Below are 15254 nucleotides of genomic sequence, written 5' to 3'. Positions count from 1 at the left end.
CGGCGGCTGGAGGCGAGGCGGCGGGGCCACTGCGGGGGGAGGCGGGAGTGAGGGGGGATGTCACCCCGCCGCCCACGCGAGTCCCCCCTGCCCGCGCGGAGCCTGTGGCCCGGCGGGAGCGCTCCCCTGCAGCGGCCGGCGGGATGCGCACCCCCGTCCGCCCTCGCGTCCCTTCCCAGAGGTGTCTGCGGGAGCAAGGGCTGCAGGAACGGGGGAGAAACCCAACCTGTTCGGATAATCTTGAAAATCAAAATGCCGTGCTTCAGAGAAATGCTACGCGTGGCTTCCCGGCAGGGCTATATTCGTAATGGGATTACAGCACCCAACTCCAATTTAAGCCCGGTCTGAGGAGGTCCCAGCCGGAGGGAAGCTGCACTGACTCTGTAGGTATCCGAGTGCTCCGTCACAAGAGGGTAAAGCTGTCTTTTAGCTTGAGCAAAACTGCTCCAATGTGGTTGGTGCTACCTGTGCAGGCTGTGCCGCTGCTAAAAATGGGTTTGGATGTGTGCCGGCAGCTGCAGGCAGGAGCCTGGCAGGGACCCGGTGTGTGCCGGTGCTGTCCTGCGCCACTCTCGCGTACTTCCTCCCTGACCTTGTGGCATCAGAAGAGGAGGATGAAGGGCCACCTTCCGCTGAGCGTCAAGGCCAGTGGGATAAACCATGGAGGTCTGTGTTTCCAGATTTTTGTAATCCTCCTATAGCCAGGTTTGGACCCTGCTCTTAATACCCTCTTCCGATTGCTTCCAGGAGAGTAGTAACTGAAGCTCCTCTGCTCCTGGGAGGAGTAATCAGGTGAGAAAGCATTTGCTGAAACTGCCAGAAAAACATGTGCAGGGAGAGAGGTATGTGAGGTGCAGTACGGTGCACCTCAAAGCAGGTCTCCAGCCTGCATAGGGAAAACAAGAGGAACAGCAACAGAGGGTTCAGAAACGGAGAGGAAGACCTACTCCAGGGAGCTGGACCGGTTATGCCAAGGGCCTGGGCACCTGGACCCACCAGCTAGCATGAGCAGGGGTGGCTCTAGCCATCAAACACAGATGTAGCTCAGGAGTGGTGCAGGTGCTGGCGAGACTAGGGCTGCTGACAGCCAGGGCTTCTTGTGCTCAGGGTCTCCAGCATGGAAAAATTGGAAGACAGTGGGGAAGATGCGCCTGATGTTATAAGGCTTGGCCAGAGTCAGGTGCCAACTGAGAGAATAGGTCAAGGAGTGTGCTTCTTACTCATCCACTCACCCAGCAAAACATTTTCTTGATGGGAGGAGCTGTTTTGGTCATAGGGCCTTGTTTACCACTGACGTGTGACTTGTGCCAGCTTGGCCCCTTTTACTATGCATTTGTTTTTCCTTCTTCTCATGTTTAAGTACTGGTTTTGAACAGAGTTGAGTGGCTTTTATTTGTTGGCTAGTGATGGAGCAATCAGATAACTGAGTCCCCAATCCCACAAACTCCTTTAAGTCAGGTAGCACTCTGCTGCTCTTCGAATGCATGCCAGATCTGTGTGAGATGAGGTTGAATTTTTGTGTTTGGGAAAGTCACGCACATTTTTCCTTAGACCCTCTGAAAGTGGCTACCCTTTCAATCTCCTCGGTTTCAGCAAACATAAGCTTGTGTTGCTGGGGGCAGCCGTAGGAATTCGGATGCTTACACACCTGCTGGAGAGGCAGTTTTGCTGGGACTTTTGTTTCCTTCCAGCACTTCCACATCTTGATATGACCCCACTGCTGACAGTAACGCTCTGTGCCCTTTCCTGGGAGATCACTATCTCCTATGCTTGGTGTGGCCCGTGCTTGTCCTCCCATTCACTGTAGCTGGTCTGGGATAACTCTGCAGGGAGATGTAGCTGTGTGGACTACCCTGGGAGGTCTCCTGTTGCTCTTCATGGTCTGCAGTAGGGTAGGATGCAAGGACTTACACCACGACAGTGGTTAAAAGCGGTGCACGGTTCCCTTCGGTTCAATGCTTCCTTGATGTCCCCTTTGTCCCTCCCCGTCTCCCACTCCTGCAACTGATGTGCAGTAGCCCGGAGAAAGACAGCTGAGCTGTGAAAGGGAGTTGCATTTTTCAGCACCCGTGGTGCACAGTTGCTATCTGACCGTAAACTCCTGATGGCCAGCAGGGAGCTGCCCTCTGGCAGGTCAGGCTGCCTTGCCCAGGGCTTCAAATGGCTGATCCTGTCCCTTGCTTCCAGCATTGGGTATACCCACCTGGTCTATCATTTGTGCCTCAAACGCTATAAGTTTGGCAAGCTTTCTGAATTGACTGCACCCTGGTGGCTAAGCTTGATGTCTTTGGTGCATAGGGAAAAACAGCTAAGGTTTCTGGGAGAGAGAGGAAGAGCTAGCTTCAAATTTGTGCTTTATCCAGCCTGGAACAAGGTCCAAAATCCCAGTATGTCAAGTAAGCGTGTGGACTTCTGGAGGCATTTTTCCAACCCACCTTTCCAACAGTGCTTGCACCAGCTGCACGCAGAGTGCTGGTGTACTGAGTGGAGCAGGGACTGTAACACAGGTCTTCCCCATGTGTACTCTAGCTCTAGACTGGCTATAAAAATCTCCCTAATTAACCTAAGGTTAAATTGTTACATACAGATGAAAGCATGTAAAGAACAAAATTGAGAATATTGTTATTTTCTTTGATAATGCCTGCTGTAGATAAACACTGGCTTTTTATACTTGGTACTAGAGTAAGCACATTTTACTGCTATAAAACCATAGCATTGTTTAATAAGAGGCAGCCTTCTACCTTAAAGCAAATATAACTTTGGTATTGCTGATAGTTGTACCTGAAGAGCATAATCAGGGAAGCCTTGTAACCATGCTGTTAGAAATCTAAGCTAAGATTAAATTGTACATTTTCTGTAATTACAGTCCCTCTGTCCACTAGGCAGAGCAGGATACAGGAATGGCTGAGACAAGCTTGTGTGCCACACAATATAAGGTAATGGCAGAGAAATGAAAGAAAAAAGGGAATTTTTCAAGTATTACTGAGCAAAATAGCCATATTGGCGTGCTAGACATAGATACATGAGGGGTTATTCCATTTAGAAATTAGATTGATATATTTCACATAAAGTAGAAAGGAAAATTTTGATGACAGGAAATGCCTTTTTTCACTATGGTGATGTTAGTCTTCCTTTTTTTTTTAAATTTCTAGACCCAAGGAAAATCAGTTCTTGCATGAATACTAATAAGAAAATACTGACTTTCTTTATTATGGTGTATGTCTTCAGCATGCTATATTAACTCAATTTATTTGTTTTCTGAAATATGAGCTGAATTTTAGTTTTATTTGTATCTGTTACCTAAGGTTCTTATATTAGTCACTGTAATTGCATTATTCCCATCTGAAAGACTGCAATTCCAAGCTAGGGCAGCACAGTTTTCTTGGTTGAGTAGCATCCTGGGTCTTGGGAAAGGCAACAACCCCATGCCCCAGTACAGGCTGGGGGCTAAACTACTGGAAAGCAGCTCTGCTGAGAAGGACCTGGGAGTGCTGGTGGACAGCAAGCTGACCATGAGACAGCAATGTGCCTTTGTGGCCAGAAGGCCAACGGTGTCCTGGGGTGTATTAAAAGGAGTGTGGCCAGCAGGTAGAGGGAGGTTTTCCTCCCCTTCTGCCCTGCCCTGATGAGGCCACATCTGGAGTACTCTGTCCAGTTTTGGGCCCCCCAGTTTAAGAAGGACAGGGAACTGCTCAAGCAAGTCCAGTGGAGAGCTACCAAGATGATCAGAGGACTGGAGCATCTCCCTTATGAGGAAAGGCTGAAAGACTTGGGTTTGTTCAGCCTGGAGAAGAGAAGACTGAGGGGGGATCTCATCAATGCTTATAAATATCTAAAGGGTGGGTGTCAGGACGACGGGACTAGGCTCTTTTCAGTGGTGCCCAATGACAGGCCAAGGGGCGATGGGCACAAGTTGGAACACAGGAAGTTCTACCTCAATATGAGAAAAACCACCTTTCCTGTGAGGGTGCCAGAGCAGTGGCACAGGCTGCCCAGGGAGGTTGTGGTGTCTCCTTCCCTGGAGACATTCAAACCCTGTCTGGACGGGTTCCTGTGCCCCCTGCTCTAGGTGTGCCTGCTCAAGCAGAGGGATTGGACAAGATGATCTCCAGGGGTCCCTTCCAACCCCTACCATTCTGTGATCCTGTGATTCTGTGAAGGATGTGGACACCTGAAAGGCATAGGTCTGGCTTGCAACTTGTCTTGGGTGGGAGGGAGATGCAGAAATCTTATGGTCCTGGGAACTCCCAAATGAGCTGGACTGGTGTGGGAAGAGGTGTTGCAGGAGGGGAGGGGTATTCCCACCTTGAACCAGACAACTGGGGTCTAGTTCAAAATACTTTGTTTATTTTAATCAGCATAGGCTCATGCAGCAAGTGAAAAGGACACACTTCTTTTGGTACCTGTTTAGGGAGAGAGCTTGCTTTGTATTGGTCCTTTCAGAAATATCTTATTCTGAATTGTGGCCCAGAGCATCGTGGCTTATATCATGGCTTCTGTTTTGTTCTTGTTTCTCCTCCCCGCCTTTTGAAATAACTCAAATTAAGAAACATTAGGCAAGAAGCTCGTGATCTTACGGTGTTCTTTATTTGTACCTCAATATCATGTAGTGATAACTATTTCTCTTTTGCACTTTTGGATTTGTTACTTTCCAGTTTTGTTGGTGGTTCCTTTTTGTCATCTACAAGTGTATGAATGGGAATGTCCAATTAAATTTTATTCCTCCATGTGCCTTATCTTTTAAGGCACGGGTTTACAAAAGTAACTTGTTTTTATACCTTCACTGTGACGCCTCTCTTTGCTCCTCCCAGAGGAGGAAAAATTCTTCTTGTTGAGGAGGATTTCCTCAGCAGTGATTCACTTTCATCACTCACTTCTGAGGGAGATTACTTCCTGAACTGTGTCATAGACACACTTGGTAAATGAAACAAAAACACTGATTATGCGGTCGCTATAATACTATCTTAAACAAACGCAAATATGATTCTTCCTGGAATTAACAGCATATCTTTTGTGGTTTCATTTTCTCCTTAAGATTCTTTTGGCTTTGCAGTATATTCTCTTGATGTAAAGGCCTCTCCCTGTCCTACAGCATGTACGTGGACAGTTTCTACATGTGCCTGTAGTTGCATTGAAAGGGTTGTTGCTCAGGCTCTTCAGTGATGTGTGCCACAGAAAGCCCAGTCGTGCCGATATGCTAAGCCAAGGGCAGATATGTCTGCATAAATTATTGGCAGTTGAGGAGAGGGTGAAACCCACACATCTTGTTATCTGAAGGGAAAATTCCACAATGAAATCACAGAAAACAGGGTTCAGGGGGTTTGGCACCATTGCTTAAAAGTTGCCAAGCTCGTTAGGACATGAAGAAATGAAAGAAGGGCTAGTGAAAGCCCCTCTGTCCCCATCGCTCCCCCCAGCAACTTGCAGAAAAAACTTTCCATGTGTAGGTTGAGGCCAACTGAGAGCACTTCTTTTTCTGTACCCCTCACCGCTTCCCTGCCCCATGATTTCCTTACATTTCCTTACATTTCCATACATTTCCTTTGAGCTACTGAAAACTGGAGACAGGATATTGCTTCAGAGGACGCTGATGAGATGAAACTCTAGGCTGGAAATGAAGAGTCGCTGAGCCAGGAATAGAAGGATCTTGGTTCTCTGTCAAAGCCTAAGAGGGCTTTTGTCTTGATACAGAAATATTGGATGACAAATGGATTAGTGGGGACCCTGGGTAAACTGAAGGCCTGAGGGTCAAAACAATTGGTTTAGCTACCTTAATAATGTCAGATGCCTCAAGCTCTTTAATTCTTTTCCTTTCTACACCAAATAATCTTATTTATTTCAACTTTCTATTGTATGAAATGATGATAATTTCTCTAATCACCTTTGTTGACCTCGCCTGGCCAATAGCTCTCCAGCTGAATAAACGGAGATAGAGCAATAAAAAACAAATCTACACCACTAATTAGCTTTTGAAACATCAGTGTTTACCATTCACTGCATGAACGGACTATCAGACATTATACCACCATGGAAACAATCTGCAACTGCATGTCATGAATGTAAAATAATACGAGGCACAGAATATAGTGCTGAATTGCACATGGATGAGAAGATACCGGGAACGCTGCGTGACCTTCAGCAAGATTCAGTGTTTATGTCAGTGAGGAAGATGAACCAAATTATTCATGAGGCTAAAAGGGGGAGCAAATACATGTGATCTTGGAGCAGTTAGAATTGTGTTATACTTGTGGGAAAAAATCAAGATGATCATGTGAATATTACCATTTCTGTTACACTCTCACCAGAGTCAGAATCTTAGGAACGTGTCAAGCTTTGTGTATATTATCCAAATGCAAGAAGACAATAGGATTTTAAAGTATCAGTCAATGCAATCTTTATTCCGTTTTCGTTTTCTATTTTTATAAAGCAAGCGCTTTCAGAAACAAGGTGAATCGTTAAGTGTGAATTGTCAGTAAGGTAGCTGTAGGACGGGGGAAACTTTTTAAGAATGTAGTCTAATCATGCATTAATATGTAAGAACCAAAAAATATGACAACAAACTATTAAGGATTTTATAAAATAAAAACAAACCCCAAAACTATTTTCAGTGACATAGTCCGAAGCTATGTTCTTTCGTGACACTCTACACTTATCAGAGGAAGTTAAGTATATTATTGCAGGAAATAATAGCAAATAGAATCACAGAATCATTAAGGTTGGAAAAAACCTCTAGGATCATCAAGTCCAACTGTCAACCCAACTCTACCATGTCTCCTAAACCATGCCCTGAGATGCCGCATCTACACATCTTTTAAATACCTCCAGGGATGGTGACTCTACCACCTCTCTAAAGTCTGAATCTTCTCTGCTGAAGAAAACCATATAAAACCATATAAACCATATAAAATGTGGACTGGTATTTTTTCCTGCAGCCATTTCAGTTCCCCTGCAGTGTAGAGAGGTTCGACATTAGTGGACATCCACAGACGATTTCTGAAAGTGTTGACACAACTAGAATGACCACATTTATATCCACCTCATGGAAATCCAGCTATCCTTCAAGGAGATACCCATACAACTGTGGGACACTTACAAGGGAACTCACTCACTACAGTAATTTTAAGCGGTTGAAATACATTGGGGTGCTTCTTACTGCTTTGGCTGGAAAAGCAGGTTCAGAGAATTGTAGTTTTAAGAAGCTGAAGCCTCATCCATTTGCAGCCAGTTATTAAGTCATACTGGGCTGAGCGGTTCGGCTCCCAGCACATAACAAAACATTTCTGAGATCCTCAGGGTGCATCAGGCTTTCCTCCTGGCTGTTTCTGACAGGAGCCCTGACCTGTGAAGGTGTTCTCCAGCTGCGGAGGGCAGGATTTCTCGTATTGACAAAAGCAGCACAGAATTCCCTTTTTGGGGTACTCTTCTTTTGCTTGGTTCCTAGAAAGAGGCAAACACTACACTGTCCAGCTGAACTGATTTTGGCCCTGAAAACCACTTCTGCTCACCACTTTCAGTAATATTTGCAAGGGCTTTTTGCTTTCCCAGTGACTTTATTCTACAGCCAGCAACTCCAGTGGATTATCATATTAAATACTGTGTTTTCTGTCTTGTCAGTTTTGTGATACAAACAGTCGTCAAAATGAAGCTAATTTTTAATACTGTATGGACGCTAAAGATTTTTCACTACCTTAAAATAGAACTTCTGCATTTCCCAGCTTCCATTAGATCAGTTAAACCAGCATGTGTTTATGCCTTTTCAGATATTAGTTCATTCTGCTAGTGAAAACTACTTAACCAGTACTTGATCGTTAATCCAGCAGCCCTTGCAACTTGAGACTTTCAGCTTTGTCACAAGGTAACCCTGCCATCTACTGGGAAGTCTTCAGTAATGGTTTTTGGTCTGTAAAATTGGGGTGGGGATGTCTGCAGTTTTTACCTACAAAAAAAAAGAAGCCACTCCTATTCTGAAAAGCACAGACTGATTTCCTGTTGTTCAGGGGAAACATGCATCTGAAATGCACAGGCCATGTGTTACCGGGGAAGGGATCAAATATGTAGTAAACAAGAGCTTTTCCTTTCCCTCTTGCACAGTCAACCTCTTCTCCATCAAAGGTTTTCAAATCTCTCGTCCTTCCTTCTAGCTACTTTTTGAGTGGTTTCCCAGGACTAGGGAGGATGGCTGGGGAGTCCCCCGGCCTCCCAGTTCTCTGCATGGTCAGAAAGGTTGGGAGCTCGGTGGGCAGTTGGGAGCACACAGCTCCTTTGACGGCTCAGAGGTATTGCCTGTGTGAATCTGATTTCCAGTCAAGCATGGATCTGGACCCTGGGGATCACGAGGTATTCCTCTGGAGAGACAGAAGAAGCAAGCATCTGGATAGGCCAACTGTGATAGACCAGTTGTGCTGGGGGAGCTGTGCATGTTTCTGTGTTGCCAGTCTCTGCTTGCAGGTGATGCTGTGGAAGAGGCTTTGGGGCTACCTGGTCCAATTTTGTCGCCTTATCTGTAAGTTACTTTACAGCTGGTGGACTGCTGGCATCCGGCAATACTGGGTCTCGTAAAAGGAGAAGGCTGTTCTTGGCTTTCTGAGCTCATGTTTTTCTTTCTCTGTGTATCTGTGTAGCTGAGAGCTGCAAAGTTCATGTAACGTGGTCAGACGTATACTTTTATGTCTGTGCTTCTGGGAACATCTTGCTTCAAAGGCATCAGAGCTCACATCTCTGCTGACCATAGACCCACCCCACGTCATGCTCTTCCGACACCCACTCTTTGTGGATGAGTTTTGCTTTAGTTATTCCACAAGACTGGCTTTCTGCCCAGAAAAAGGAATTCTCTTATCTGAGAGGGAAAAAAAACCCGACCCAAAAAAACTAAAGCAAAGTTTGTCACATAAAGGAGTTGAAGGAATTAATAAATCATCTAGTAGTTGTTTGCAAGGACTGGAGGCTGTGTCCATGTTTAATCAACGGCCATGCAGCAATACCTAGCTAAAACTGTCTATATACGGGGGTCTGTACCCCTTAGCACAATATGGGCAACTTCACCAGCTCAGATACAGCCCTATGTGTGGCATAATGTTCAGTCCCAGCAAATAAGATCCACAGCAACTTTTGTTGTGCTTAGCAGGACATGCATAGTGCTTGACCAGACTCACATCCAGACATCTTGGGTGGTGTCATTGTACGAGGCTCGCTGCAGGAGCTAGGTTAGATGTGCCAGCACCTGGCAGTGCAACTATGTCTAACTACAATTGGCTTAGCAACTGTGACACCTTCCCATTAGCAAGCTGAAGTTTCTCCAGAATGATTTTGAAGTGTAAACAGCTTTGCAAATGAAGCATATTAAGCATCTGCTTCAGTTTTGGTTTTAAGACTAGATTAAAAAGCAAGATACAACAGGAGAGTAATTTTAAGGATTATCATGTAATGGCAGAGGTGTAATCAAAGTCTCATTACAGCTCTGTTTCCTCCAGTATTTTTCAAAAGAGATTATACTTCTTGGTAGAAGACACTTCTGTTATGGGGGAAATGATGTAACTTTCTATTCGCTAGCACAAAAGACCAAATTGTTATCTACTCTCCGTTAAAATTGTTATTTTATGGCTCACCTCCTCACAGAAAGAGCATGAATAGGGTTGGTATTACTTTCAGATATCAAAAGAAAAAAGTAATTGGTATCAGAACATTGTCTGGATGTTAATAATATTTCACTTTCCCCTTTGCTGAAAAAATAATTTATTCCTACCATATATTAGAAGGGATGAGGCTTGGCACAATCATAGGCTTACTTAAATTTCAGCTCAAAACCATTTTAGGCTATTTAGTCTTACAGATGATTGTCTCCTACAACGTAATAGACTGCAGTTTTAGATAGCAAGGTTTTAAAGCCCCAGATACAGGATATCATTCATCTAGGACTGAAATGGGATGAACTGCAGAAGGTTCTGCATCAGGGATGGGTCCGGTGGGGTCAGCCTCTGGGCTTTGCAGAAAAATCTTTGCATTAGGTATAAATAGGGGTAGTTTTGCAGGGAGAGGACACAGGAGCTCCTCAAGCTGCTCATGATCAGAAGACAAAAAAGGATGTTTTTGGTGATTGCCAGTGAAATTGGTTCTGATTTTCTGTGTCAGCACTGAACTAGCACTGCTTGTAGTTAGGCTGAGAGGGGGGTGGGAAAAGGTACTGCGAATGCCACATCTCTTTCATGCAGCCAGCCAGCTGATGTGGGTTGGGTTCTTTTCCCTTCTCCAGCTGCAGTACACCTCTGCATATTACATTGAAGTATTTCTTGAACAGAAGTGGGACAATTTCAGTCATGGCTAGATCCTACAGGGAAACAAAATATTCTGGTTTACCTTCTCCTGTCCCATCATCATACAGCGTGTGGGGCAGTAGTAGGAAAAATCTCTTCCACCTCCTCTGCATTTCACCTCCTGAAAGACCAGCTACTGTCTACCCTATGCAGAACACGTAATTTTTTGCACACATGCCTCTTTTTTCTTTTCTTCTGATAGTTTTTAAAAGCTCATTAAAACTGCTTCTTCCTTTTCACAATCCATTTCACAGAGCTTTGATATTCATGCAGTATAAAACTTTCCTTTTATGTACAACCCAGGTTGATTTTACTGCCTACTCTTAATGTTTCCAAGCCTGCATTAATGAGACACTGTAGGAGAAATCCTAACAGATACTGGCAGATTGCCTAAGGAGGTGAAAGTGGTACCATCTACTAGAATAAATAAAATTGCAAGAAATTCCAAGACTCATAGGCTGCCAAAATATTCATTGTTGCAGAGTTAAATAGGGCAATTCTTGCTTGCAGAAAGCTACCTATGTACTTTTCAGAATAGGCAGATGTACTAAACTTCTTTGAAAAATAGCAAGAACAGAGCAGAGTAATCATCTGCCCAGCCTCCCACCAGTAACCTTCCTGCTCTGAAGGTGGGAACGGCTGCTGTGGATAAATTGAGCATGGTCAGGAAAGGGTAACAACAGTAATCCCAACTGGCAGAACGAACAGGGTATATTTGGTGTTTCTTCTGTGTTCTGTCAAATTTTATTCTATTATTTTCATTTGTGCCAAATACCCATCACCTTTAGCATTTGCACTGAGCAGCAGTGAGTGGTCCCTCCACTCTGAAGACAAGGGTGGTGTCTGTTCTCATTTACTGGAGGGAAGAAATGCAGTGGCAGGGGCAGTACACCCCAAGATGCTCTTTCCCCCCTTCTTTCTGCACTTACAAGCCAGGAATCATCTTAGATAAATCCCGCCGGTGTGAGCCATCTCCAGCCACCTCATGGATGCAGTGGGGTAAACATACTCAGGCTATCCACATAAGGTATTCGGTGGGAAATGTAGCTGTGTGTTTCAAGCAGATAATTCAGGATAATTGGTTCCTCGCAGCAACAGGAGCACATGGCTTTCGCTTCACTGCATGTGAACTGATACGTGGGTAACTGGTTTCTCTTTGCATGATATATATAGCCCATGTATTGATGACAAGTAGTTTTTTAAAGTATTTGCAGCTCTGGAAAAATAAAGCACTTCCACTCTTGGTGTTTATTGTTTGATAAAAGATGCATCATTTTGCTTGAGGAGTTTATTGCTGGAGTCCAGAGAACTTAATCACTTTAGAAGGCTAATTTATGAAACTGCTGGAAAATATCACAGTCCACAGAGTGACTTAACATGTGTACAGCATGGCTCATAAAATCAAACAGTATATAAGCATAAAAATTGAGAAAGTTATTTGGTAGTATTTCTATTATTTAAATAAATTTAGATAGGAAATGAAGATGTAGTAGAAAAAACTTCCTTATTTTATTTGGAAAATATAAATTGCTGGCAAAATGAATTAGCTGTAATATCTATTGATTTTGAAGTCACCTGAGACTTCTTAAATGTAAAAATTAAATGGTTATTCACTCAAATGTCATTCATTCTCATAAAGATAAAGCAACTGTCAGTTCATCTGAGTGGGGATTTCCTATTATTTGTTTTTTTGGAAATAGTTTATGAAGACATTTTCAAAACTAAACTTTTTCTTTTGAAAGAACGTTATTATTAAAAATTACCAAGACATTAAGAAAAGGGACTCTGTGCTGCAGAAGAGACTTAACTTTGGTGACATTTCTGTATGGAATGTAAAGCCAAGTGCATCAGACTTCCTTAGGTCCTGCGTGGAGGTACGTAGAGGTGCTGCTGGGTGGTTGCGGGCTGCTTTTGTGGTTCTCCCTCACATGCCATGCAAGGAGGATTGTAAATGCTCAGATTTTATGTGGGGGATACAGAATTCATCCTTTTGGGTCTGCTCTTTCATATTTTAGGATCTCAGAGTGCTAGAAAAAGTATATGAAGCCGCTGCATGTATGCAGCCACTTTCTTCAGTATTATAAACCTCACGGCAGACACAGTAGCGACACTGCTGAGCATCCAGTGTTTCTTTGTCATTGGGGTTCTTGGGCTGCTTGTTGATGAGCACAGACTTATTAAAAAGGAAACAAAATCATTGTGCACTTTGGTCACACAGAGAGGCTACAATAGTCTTAAGTCATGCATCCAGGGGACTGGATGCTCAGAACCCCTGGGCTCTCAGTAAAGTGGGGTGTATCCTTGAGCAAATTGCTTAAACTCTTTGCCCGGAGCTACAGTTTATACACCAGCAAAATGGGGGTAGTAGATTCATAGTTAGGTTACAGAGATATTTCAGGAGGTCAGTGCTGGATTTTCTGTTATTTGCATATACTGTGTAAAGTATTATTATTTGGCATTGTTGTCTGGTTCTAGATAGTTACCGAAGGCAAGATTCTTAATTTTTTTCAATGTCTCAGTGAAATTAGAGCCACACTTTCTATACATGAATAATTGCAGGTTTCAAAAAGTGCCAGTTCACAGGAGAATTTTGTTTTGATCTCTTAATGCAATTTCTCTTACACTTTCTGATAGTGTCCTAAAATCCTGCAGCTGAAAATATAGGAAAAAGCAGATAAAACAAGTGTTGTGAAAGATGAGAAGCTGGAGTTAACCAGCGACTAACATAATGACTACTAATATCAAATCATAATATTATGCTTGTAAAGAACCTTAGGCAGTAGTGTCATTTCACATGTTAAAGAACCCAAGCAAACTTTCCATCTTGCTCGCCTCCATGCCATTCCATTTGATGGCACTTTGAGCCTTCATTCTCTCAAGTTCCAAATGACTTGGCTCACTTGTTCAGGATGGCATATAGGCTGATGTCTTACACTTCAGAATTTATTCTTTAATGCAGCAATTTGTCACTGTCTGAAGTGACTCTGCTCTGAAATGAACTGAATAATCAGTCTGAGGGAGGGGAGTAGAAATGGGAAGCACTTCTACTTGCTTAGGACAATCTTCAACATCTGGAATCAGCAAACACAACAGTGTCTCTGAAAGCTGTCTGGTGAGATGCACAAATCATATATGAGCTAGAGATAGATGGTTAAGCTCTGGAGAAAAGCATATGGAAGCAGTGAAGTATATCAGGAAAAGTGCACTGATTTGTCACGTTGCATTTGCTCCCTTCCCTTGGGCAGATGGGTGATCTTCCTCTGCACCTCCTGAGCAACGGAGCTTGGCACTGCCGACACCCAGTGCTGACTCTGTCCTGCTCATCTCACCTGCACTGTATGCTTTGCATCAAAACAGCTCAGAGAACCTTGCAATAATAATCTGATAGTTCAGAGTCACCAGGCATTAACAATTATGAATTTGCCAGTATTGTAATAATGAATTTGACTGCTTACAAATAATGAAAATAACCACACATTAATGAGGGGCTAAAGATGGGTGGCTTTTTGGATGGGCCCATTAGATAGAAAGCTAACCACATGCCATTTTCTTGCTTTTTGGTACTGAAGCTGGTGTTGGTCAGTGTAGACAAATCTGTTGTCTGCCTGGGCTGACTGACTGTGAATGGCTACAGGCCCATCACCGCCACATCTGGAACTGCTGAGATCTCCAATGCCTTGGCTCAGCTACTACTGACCACTTTGATTCTCACACCCAAACATCCCCTGGACTTTCTGACCCACAGGGTGGGAGCCAGTAGGTATTTTCAGAGTATTCCTCTGATAGAGGAAAGGAGTCCATGTGTTCACGCATTCTGTGTCAGCTGCCTGAGCAGTCTTGAGAGTTCAGACCTACCAAGCAGAGTTTCAGTCCTCAGAGACACCCAGCCTTGCTGGAATGGAACAACCCCATAGCTCACGAGCCTTCTCTTTCCGTTTATGCACGTCACCACTCTAATGTAGCTTCCCTGCTGCCAGTTTCAAGGCAGTCCACCTTTGCTAACTGGGGTCTGTGCTCCATCCCCTCTAGCCATCATCTGCTCAATCAGGTTGTAGGGTTCCTAGCGTGAGGCTGCAGATCCCTTTGTGCAGCAAAGAGGCATTGCTTTTAGGAGCGAATAGTAATTATGATCCACTCTGGATTTTACTTCCTAAGCTCCCAACTGTAAAATGAAGATTTAATCTACATAGTATGCATGAGAATACCTACATTGCATATTATCCAGCATTCCAATACTATGGTAGCCTCCAACAAGCAGAAGCAATGCTGCTTCTGGTTTTGTTCAGATTACCACTTCTTAGGTCTTTGTGACTTCAAGTACTGACATGCAGGATCACATACCAGCTTTTGGCTTTTAAGAGAGTTTTTAATAGCTAATCTCACCACAACCTGGCATCTCCTTCCCCTCTCCTGGAATTACACTGATCCAAGCTCAAAAGTGAACAGAATTGGCTGTAATGTCATGACAATGTGACATGTCAGATGTCATTATAGGCTATAAATAACTAACTAAAGGCTTATCGCAGACCCTCTAGGCTGATGGACAGAAGGGATCATAGCTAACAGGAGCTGGGAAAGAATATAATTTCTTCATTTAAATAAGTAAAATCCAAAGAGCAAATTTAGAGTAAATTAATGCATTTGTGATGGATGTGCAAGCCAGCTCCAGTGGGGACGTAAAACCAAAGTTGTTAATTGCATTTCAGTTGCCAGATGATTGGAAAATGGATGAAAATATTTGACAGTAGTGCAATGCAACTGCTGTGAAGTGTCAATTTATATGACTTGGGCACTCATCAGGTGTTTAAAACAAATCATTTGCATGTGAAGGCAAACAAAAGTGAGGAGGATTTGACAGGATTCAGCAGGATGAAAATTAAGCATCTCAGTCATCAGTTTTAGTTTTCCCCACAGTACTCTCATATTTTTTTCCAACAAGCTTAG

The sequence above is a fragment of the Phalacrocorax carbo genome, chromosome 4 (assembly GCF_963921805.1).
Source record: "Phalacrocorax carbo chromosome 4, bPhaCar2.1, whole genome shotgun sequence".
Classification (NCBI taxonomy): Eukaryota; Metazoa; Chordata; class Aves; order Suliformes; family Phalacrocoracidae; genus Phalacrocorax; species Phalacrocorax carbo.
The sequence above is the reverse complement of the archived record's forward strand: the minus strand, read 5'-3'. Positions refer to the sequence as shown.